We start from the raw sequence: 10,286 nt of genomic DNA, 5'->3' as shown, positions 1-10,286 counted from the left end.
GAGGTGGCGTGGTAATTACTACAACTTGATAGGAAAATGGGGGAAAATAATTCGGAGTAAGAGATTAGGTGTCGGGAAAGAGATCAAGATTCGATGGCCTAATGGTTGTTTACACTTTTCGGTCCCATATGAGCAGGTAATCGAGCCTGCAACAATCCCAATGATACAACAACACCGACAACAACAACAACAACACCAACAACACCAACAACAGCAACACCACCACCACAACCAACAACAACACTAACACCAACAACAGAAACACTACCAACAACAACATGACGAATGGCCGATCAAAAAGGCGTTAACATTGGAGGAGTTCATACCAACAGTCCCTGAGGCTCGAATAAGCGTACGACCAGTATTGAGAAAGGACCTTTTTGGACCCATTTCCAAAACCAAACCAGTTGAAACCATTAACCATATTTCAGATTCTGTACCTAAGACTTTTGAAACTTCAAATGAGAAGCCAACATCGGAGGAGTCCATACCAACAGTCCTTGAGGCTCCCACTCCGAAGATGATACCTATGGACCCAAATGATCCACATTTCTTACCTCCAAATCTTGGAATTTCAAACTTGGACTATACCAGTCCTAACCCTATTCATGATCCATATTATTCATTAACCATAGAATCCTTGAATTCTACTTTTGCAAAGGTTCCTAATATGGAAGATTTCGACTACCCACCAAAACCTTCAGTATCCGTACCGCACACAGTGAACCAAGGAGAAAACTTCCAGAAATAAAACGACGAAGAAACTCTTTTTGTTGTATTTCATTTCTCTAGTAGTCCCTATAAGGACATATTTATCTCTTTAGTCCCTGCGTGGACAATTTTATTTGTTTAAGACCCGTTTAGGGCAATTATTGTAATTTTGGGATTTTCTATGAAAAGTTTACTTTTTGAAATTTACTTTGGCATTAAACATATACATATATAATATGTCCTAAATCAAAAAAAAAATATCATTTCAATTTATGATTGCTCTGCCATTAAATCTCGAAAGAAAATCTTAAAGGTATAATCTAGCCTATGTGTCATTAAGACATGGCCATGATGGTATAACCTTTTTAAGATAATAAATCGTTGTTAACACCTAAGAACGTGTTAGCACTCCTGACGAGTGTGGTTCGAGAAAATCACACCAGTCATCCTTATATTGGATTCTTCCAATTCCTGATTCAGCCTAATGACCTAGAAATCATGGCTTATATCATCCAATAAGATGATTATAAAATAAACATCCATTAGTGATGAAGTGCCTACGGGCCATATTTATTGTCCTTTGAGACAAATGACGGTTGTAGTCTACGACTCTCTGTCAAGAATGGTAATGAACTATGTTCAAACCTTAATGTCTCGATCCTATAAGATCATGGCTCATAAAGTCAAAACTATCCATGTGACAAGGCCTTTTTGTGCCATTTTAATATCCCTAATAATCTATAACTGGATTAGCTATAATGAAAAGTTTAAAATAAATCCGATTATCAACTTAACCAAATATGGTCTATTTATACCATGGTTAATGAATCATTGAAAATGATGGTTCCATCATAGACTTCTAAACAAAATTATTATCAACTATTTTTAGCATGCCTGAATCAGATGAAGTTAACAGTCTGTTAGGATCAGAATACACTCACGAACACAGAACTCACACGCACACACACTTTTCTGTTAAAGAACACAAAGATTTATAGTGGTTCGGTCTGGTTCTGACCTACATCCACTCTCAGTAACTAGGAATATTTGTATTAAGCTTTGGTACAATTTTACAGATACATAACAATCTCATATATATAAGATTGAGGAAAGAAAAGAAAGTCACAAAACAAGATCCGTGAATAATGGGTTTCAGAGAAGATTGGATTATCTCAGCCCTTTATCTTCTTATCCTGTTTTGATCAGAAATGATTTCCTGATGTCTGATCACCAAGACTATTATTGCCTTATCAACTTGATCAGCTTTGTTGACCTCAGGTTGATCAAATTGTCAAGTGGTTTGGCTTCACACTCAACAATCTCCCACTTGAAGCCACAGAATAATCTTCACCTGTGCTTCAACTGTGCATCAGTATCTCTGTAAAAACTTTGATCTTCATACATTCCTAGTTACCCGGCCTTCTCTTCAATTAACCTGGAGGCCAGTTGAAGCTATGCAAAGCTTCAACTTCTCTAAGGTGACAACCTTAGTCAACATATCAGATAGATTTTCACTTCCTTTGATCTTCTTCAACTTCAGAGTGATTTCACTAACTTGCTCTCTGATGAAGTGATATCTTAGCTGTATGTGCTTTGTCTTCGAATGGAAGACAGGATTCTTTGCAAGATGAATTGCACTTTGATTGTCACAGAATAGTGCACAATCAACTTGTTCCTTGCCGAGCTCTTTGAGAAAGTTCTTCAACCATATAAGCTCTTTGCTTGCTTCAGCAACTGCCATATACTCTGCTCCTGTGGTTGAAAGGGCAACATTTTTCTGCAGTCTGGACATCCAGCTTATTGCAGTGCCTCCCACTGTAAAGATATAACCGGTGGTGCTTTTGTAAGATTATTTACAACCACCAAGGTCAGCATTTGTAAAACCCTTCAGAATAACCTCTTTCCCCTTAAACTGTAATGCCACTTTTGAAGTCCCTTTCAAATATCTTAGCAGCCATTTAACTGCTTCCCAATGTTCTCTCCCGGGATTGGACATAAACCGACTAACAACTCCCACTGCATGAGCTATATCTGGTCTCGTGCATACCATTGCATACATGAGGCTACCAACTGCCGATGCATACGGAACTTTAGCCATTTCTGCTTTGTCTTCATCTGATCTGGGTGACTAAACTTTAGAAAGCTTAAAATGACTTCCCAAAGGTGTTCTTCGAATCTTGGCGTCTTTAATGCTGAATCTTTCTAACACTTTCTCGATGTACTTCTCTTAAGAGAGTGTCAAAGAACCATCTTCTTTGTTTCTGAAAATACTCATCCCGAGTATTTGGTTTGCAGCTCCCAATTCTTTCATCTCAAACTCTTTAGACATCTGCTTCTTCAGCTTCTTGATCTCTGTCATGTCTAAACCTGCAATCAACATATCATCCACATATAGTAATAGAATGATATAAGAACCCTTAAACCTCTTGATGTAACAACAATGGTCATTGTCACATCTCTTGTATCCGACTCTTCCCATGAAGTTATCAAACTTCAAATACCATTATCTGGGTGCTTGTTTCAGACCATACAAACTCTTCTTCAACTTACACACCAAGTTTTCATTACCTTTAACCTAAAAACCTTCTGGTTGTGTCATGTAGATGTCTTCTTCTAGGTCACCATGTAGAAAAGTTGTCTTCACATCTAGCTGCTCTAGATGCAAGCCTTCTACTGCTACAATACTGAGAACAAGTCTGATAGTAGTCATCTTCACCACTGGAGAAAATATTTCATTGAAATCAATTCCCTCTTTCTGCTGAAATCCCTTGATCACTAATCTTGCTTTGTACCGTTTGGTATCATCATGTTCATATTTGACCCTGAAAACCCACTTGTTCTGAAGAGCCTTCTTCCCAGCTGGAAGCTTTGTTAAGTGTCAGGTCTTATTCTTCTCAAGCGACTTCATCTCATCTTTCATTGCTACTTCCCACTGCAATGAATCTTTCAACCCCATGGCTTCTGAGTAACACTGGGGTTCACCATTTTCTGTCAAAAGTATGTAATTGACGGATGGTAAATATCTGTCTGGTGGTCTAATGACTCTGGAGGATCTTCTTGGTTGAAACTGAGGAGTTTCTGGAGATTCTGGAATTTAAGGAGCGACCTCTTTTTCTTCTTCTTCTTCTGCAGAATCATTACTAGAATCATTCCCTGAGCTCCCACTGTCGATTGACTCATTCCCATTTTCTGGAATGTCGACTGAAGCTTATTTTCTTGTTTCACCATTTTCAAATTCAACATAGTCTTTCTGAACTTCTGGTCCTTTGATGTTTCTGTCTCTATACAATTCGTTTTCATTGAAAACGACATTCTTGCTTCTGATTACTTTTCTGCCTTCATTATCCCAAAGCCTGTAACCCATTTGTTTTAACCCATAACCAATGAATGTGCACTTCTTGGATTTTGAGTGTAACTTATCCCTGTCACCAGCTTCTAACAAATCGTAAGCACTACAACCAAAGACTCGTAAGTGTTCGAGACTTACCTACTTTCCTTGCCACATTTCTTCAGGCAACTTGAAATCTAAGGGACCGGTTGGTGAACGGTTGATCAAGTAGGCTGCAGTGCTAACTGCATCGGCCTAGAATGTCTTGGGAATCCCGGCATTTAGCCTCATGCTTCTAGCCCTCTCATTTAGAGTTCTATTCATTCTCTCAGCTACACCATTCTGCTGAGGAGTTTCGGGAACTGTCTTGATAATCTTTATCCCTTCTTTGGCGCAATAGTCAGTGAACTGCTTGCTTATGTATTCACCACCATTATCAGACTTTAAGCACTTTACCTTCAAGTTAGTTTTATTTTCAACAGCAGATTTCCATATCTTAAAAGTATCAAATACGGCAGATTTATGCTTAAGAAAATATACCCATACCTTTCGTGTTGAATCATCGATGAAAGTAACATAATATCTTGAGCCTCCTAGAGATAAAACTGAGGTTGGTCCGTATACATCTGAGTGAACAAGCTCTAACTTCTGAGCTTTCGGTGTCTTCCCTGTCTTCACAAAAGTAACCCTCTTTTGTTTTCCAAGAACACAAGGTTCACAGACTTCAGTTTCCACTTTCTTCAAGTCTGGAAACTTACCTTTCTGAGCCAACATCTTCAATCCCTTTTCGCTCATGTGTCCGAGTCTGTTGTGCCATAAATTTGATGGACTCGGACCGGTGGTCATTGCATTTGCTTCTTTCCTTTGGCAATCACTAAATTGCCTTTGATCACTTTCCATTGTCCACCCCCAAAGTGAACATTAAACCCTTCATCATCCAGTTTACCAACTGAAATCAACTTTCTTCTCAAATTAGGAATAACCCTGACATTTTTCAATGTCCATATAGTTCCTAATGAGGTCTTCAAGTCTACATCTCCAATACCTGTGATATCAAGCATTTGATCATCTGCTAAACGAACTTTACCAAAGTTACCTGTTCGTAGATTCTTGACCATATCTGGGCATGAGATAGCATGGAAAGAAGCACCTGAATCCATAATCCAAGATTCAACTGAATCTTCAACAGAACAGATGAGAACATCACCTAATTCTTTCGAGGATACACTGTTTACTTCTTTCTTTGAAGCGGGTTTTGTACATTGGCTTCTAAAGTGACCTTTTTCTTTGCAATTCCAACATTCAACGTCTTTTCTGTTCTTTGACTGTCCCCTTCTTCTGGACTTGGACCTGCCTCGATTATGTCCTCTTTCGTTTCTTCTTCCTCTACTTTCTGTATGCAATAAAGAACTAGAATTAGAAGTATCACCACTGCTTTTCCGTCTGATATCTTCGTTTACTATCAAGTCACGAATACTATCGAAAGTGAGTTTGGTAGTGTCGGATGCACTACTAACAGCTGTGACTATGCCTGACCAACTGTCAGGCAACGATGATAAAAGGAGTAGTGCTTGTACTTCATCTTCAAACTTTATTTCAACTGAGGCTAAACGAGATATAATCGAGTTAAACTCATTTATGTGGGCGGTAACCGACATGCCTTCCTTCATCTTGGTGTTAACCAATTGTCAGATGAGGAATACTTTGTTTGAAGCGGATGGCTTTTCATACATGTTGGACAAAGCTTTCAATACACCATATGTGGTTGTTTCATTGACAATGTTGTAAGCAACACTCTTTGCCAAAGAAAGCCTAACCACACCCAAAGCTTGTCTATCCAACAACTTCCATTCTTCATCATACATGTCATCTGGTTGTTCACCTGACATAGGCAAATGCAAACTTTTCTGATACAATAAATCTTCAATTTGCATTTTCTAAAATCCATAATCACTTCCATCGAACTTATCAATCTTGATTTTACTATCTTCTGCCATTAAAAAAAAATTACCAAATTACTACTAACCAAACGGGTTTGTATTGCTAAGTGGTAATTTATACGAGCGAAAGCAATAATCAGAAACAAACAACTTATCTGTTTCAAGCTTTAATGGCAAGGGACAAGTATTGATGGATAATGAGATCTTGTTCAAAGTTGAGAGACCTTTCTTGATAAATTTAGAACTTCAATTTCTCCACCACCAGAAATAAAAAAGATGAGGGGCCTTTCTGATCAAATTGAAACCTTCAATTCTCCACCAGAATAAAAAAGCACGAACGTGCTCTTCTTCCCCAAATTTCACCAGAACAAAAAAAGGAGTCTGCTCTCTCTTTTCTTCTTCTTCCTGCGATGAATAAGAGACTGGGTTCAATCGGAACCCTAGTTCTATCTCATCGGTCAGCTTCTTCTTGATCTCTCCTGTTCGTGTGTCACACAAGAGCCAAACTGGGTTCAATCGGATCCCTAGACAGCGACGACGGCTGCGGCGAAGATGACCAGCGGTTTTGGCAGCGACGGTGGCGGTTCTGGCAGCAGCGAGGCCGCTGGGTCTGAACAGAAAGCGGCTGCTATGAAAAGACGACTGAAACCGTTGCAAATCGGAACCCTAGTTCAGATTTCTGCACTATCAGGTATCTTCTTCTTCTACACCTTCGTTTCTGTTCGGTTTCTGTTCGTTCTGTTCGGTTTTTGTTTGGTTCAACAACACGAGCCTGAGCTCTGATACCAGTTGTTAGGATCAGAATACACTCACGAACACAGAACTCACACGCACACACACTTTTCTATTAAAGAACACAAGGATTTATAGTGGTTCGGTCTGGTTCTGACCTACATCCACTCTCAGTAACTAGGAATATTTGTATTAAGCTTTGGTACAATTTTACAGATACATAACAATCTCATATATATAAGATTGAGGAAAGGGAAGAAAGTCACAAAACAAGATCCTTGAATAATGGGTTTCAGAGAAGATTGGATCATCTCAGCCCTTTATCTTCTTATCCTGTTTTGATCAGAAATGATTTCCTGATGTCTGATCACCAAGACTATTATTGCCTTATCAACTTGATCAGCTTTGCTGACCTCAGGTTGATCAAATTGTCAAGCGATTATGAATTGGCAAGCGCCTAAAACACCTATAGTGATTCGCAGCTTCTTGGGTCTAGCAGGATTTCATTGAAAACTTTTCAAGGATTGCTGCACCTTTGACATCGTTGACTCGTAAGAATATAAAGTTCGTTTGGGGTCCCAAGCAACAAGAATCTTTTGAGATTCTTAAACAGAAGTTAAGCAATGCTTCTGTGTTGACATTGCCAGAAGGGATTGAAGAGTTTGTTGTGTACTGCGACGCATCGCACACCGGTATGGGTTGTGTGCTCATGCAGAGAGGCAAGGTCATTGCCTATGCCTCACGTCAATTAAAGGTGCATGAAAAGAACTAAACCACCCATGATTTGGAACTGGGTGCCGTTGTATTTGCACTAAAACTTTGGAGGCATTATTTATATGGAACCAAGTGTGTGATTTATTCTGATCATAAAAGCCTTCAACACTTATTCAATCAGAAAGATCTTAATATGAGGCAGCGTCGTTGGATGGAGACATTAAATGATTATGATTGCGAAATTCGCTACCATCCAGGCAAAGCAAATGTTGTTGTTGATGCCTTGAGCAGAAAGGAAAGGGTTAAGCCTATTAGAATCAATGCCAAAAGCATCGAGCTAAAGAACAACTTGAATGAAAAGTTGTTAGCCGCTCAGAAGAAAGCTGTTTTGGAAACTAACTTTCTGAATGAGAAGTTAGGCGTCACTGCTGATCAATTGTCATATGGCAAGGATGGGATCCTTAGATTAAATGGTCGAATCTGGGTCCCTATCCATGGAGGACTTAGAGATGTGATCCTTCAGGAAGCTCATAGTTCGAAATATTCAGTCCACCCAGGCAGTGATAAGATGTACCAGGAGTTAAAGGCAAATTATTGGTGGATAGGTTTGAAGAAATCTATAGCCACTTATGGCTAAATGTCTGACGTGTGCACAAGTTAAAGCCGAACATCAAAAGCCGTCAGGTTTGTTGCAACAGCCTGACCTTCCCACCTGGAAGTGGGAAATGGTGACTATGGATTTTATCACTAAGTTACCAATGACGAAGCACGGGAATGATACTATTTGGGTTATAGTCGACAGGCTGACCAAGTCAGCTCACTTCTTGCCTATTAAAAAACACACAGCTCCGATAAGCTAGCTCAACTGTACGTGGATAAGGTAGTATCTCTCCACGGAGTGCCGGTATCTATTATCTCAGATAGGGATACTAGATACACGTCTCACTTTTGGAAAAGCTTTCAGCAATCTTTAGGCACTCGTTTAAACTTCAGCACTGCTTATCATCCTCAAACAGATGGCCAAAGCGAGAGTACGATTCAAACGCTTAAGGATATGCTCAGGGCTTGTGTTATCGATTTAGGTGGAAGTTGGGATGACCATCTTCCTTTGATGGAATTTTCGTACAATAATAGTTATCATTCAAGTATCCAAGCCGCGCCAGTTTGTGGGGCGGAAGTTGGAGAAGTCCAACTGTCAGGACCTGATATAGTCCTCGAGACGACGGATAAGATTGTGCAAATCCGCGATCGTCTCAAAGCTGCCAGGGATAGGCAGAAGAGCTACGCGGATAAAAGGCGTAAACCTCTGAAATTCGAAGTAGGTGATAAGGTACTACTTAAGGTGTCACCTTGGAAAGGGGTGATGCGTTTTGGCAAAAAGGGCAAACTGAGCCCAAGGTATATCGGACCATTCGAGATTATCGAATGTGTCGGAACTGTAGCCTACAAGCTAAATCTGCCAGAAGAGCTTAGTGGGATACATAAAGTGTTCCACATCTGCAACTTAAAGAAATTTTTAGCCGATGAGTCGCTAGCAATGTCCCATAAGGACGTACAGATAGATGAAAGCTTGAAGTTCGTTGAAAAACCTTTGTCGATCGAGGATCGATGTGACAACCCTCACAAATTCAGGTATTCGTACGAATTAATTAATATTTAATTAGTGCTTAATTACTGTGCTTGATTACAATTGTGATTAAACTGCTTCCTGTTTTCTGATACATACATACTCATGCATCACATTTTATACTGTCACTCTATTTATTACACACAAACAATAGTGACAAACTTGATGCACAAAGCAGAGTTAGCACAGTGAGCGGACAACTCAGTAAACATGCTGACAATGTCAGCACCTAAACAGACATTGTTTTTTAGGCCAGTGTGAGCCAGGAATAGAATACTACACTAGTAGGGAGTGTAGGGAGGTGGGGACTATAAAACTGCGTCACTAGGTGATAGTTATAGTGCCCGGAAGTGCCTAAAACATACTTTGAGTGCAGAATTCTGCACTAAATACCAAAATTCAACATTTACCAATGCTAGTAAAGTGCAAAAACTTGGCAAAATAGTCCTAGACACTTTCCAAAGTGTTGGGAATTTAATGTGTTACTAAAAATAATATAAAAGACACTTTAAAGCTTTATTTAGCACTTTAACGGATCAACATCCAATCGAACAACCGGACTTTACCTGGAACATAAAAATATTGCAAAACACATTGTTTTTACTTTTCTGAGCTAGTTAAGATCCCCGAACACCCTAACACACTTTATATTTGAGAACACACAATAACATACTAACTAAACACTTTAAACTTAACTAGATTGTAACTAGTTCCATCACAACCCAATCCCCCTACCCCCCCCCCCCCCTAATCGACGGTTACAAGGGGTGGGACAACCCCCACATTCTTTTGATTATTATATTTACATATGTTGTGTGATTAGGAGCACTATATATGATGGATAAAGAATGAAATTGGGTTATAAATAAACCCATAAGATCATCAACTTCTCTCATAAAACACACACCAAGCAAACTCATCTTCCTCCCCTCTTCCTTGAGTCACGGCCGCCACCACCATCCACCATACAACCACCATCAACTTCCATTCAAGCCATTTTCCATACATCCAAAGTGTTAAAGATCCAACAAGCAAGCTTGGTGCACTCGAAAGCTCAAGGACCACTCTAGTTTTCTTTTATCCACCACTTTTACGGCTTGTTTCTCCCCTAGCCTTGTGCTAGTAGTAAGTGCTTCAAATCTTCATCTTGTTCTTGTTTTTGATGGTTAATAGTTGATTGAATGGTAAAATGTTAAGAAACATTAATGAACGTAATCCAAGTCTTGAACATAAA

This window comes from Helianthus annuus, chromosome 10 (genome assembly GCF_002127325.2).
Source record: "Helianthus annuus cultivar XRQ/B chromosome 10, HanXRQr2.0-SUNRISE, whole genome shotgun sequence".
NCBI lineage: Eukaryota > Viridiplantae > Streptophyta > Magnoliopsida > Asterales > Asteraceae > Helianthus > Helianthus annuus.
The sequence above is the reverse complement of the archived record's forward strand: the minus strand, read 5'-3'. Positions refer to the sequence as shown.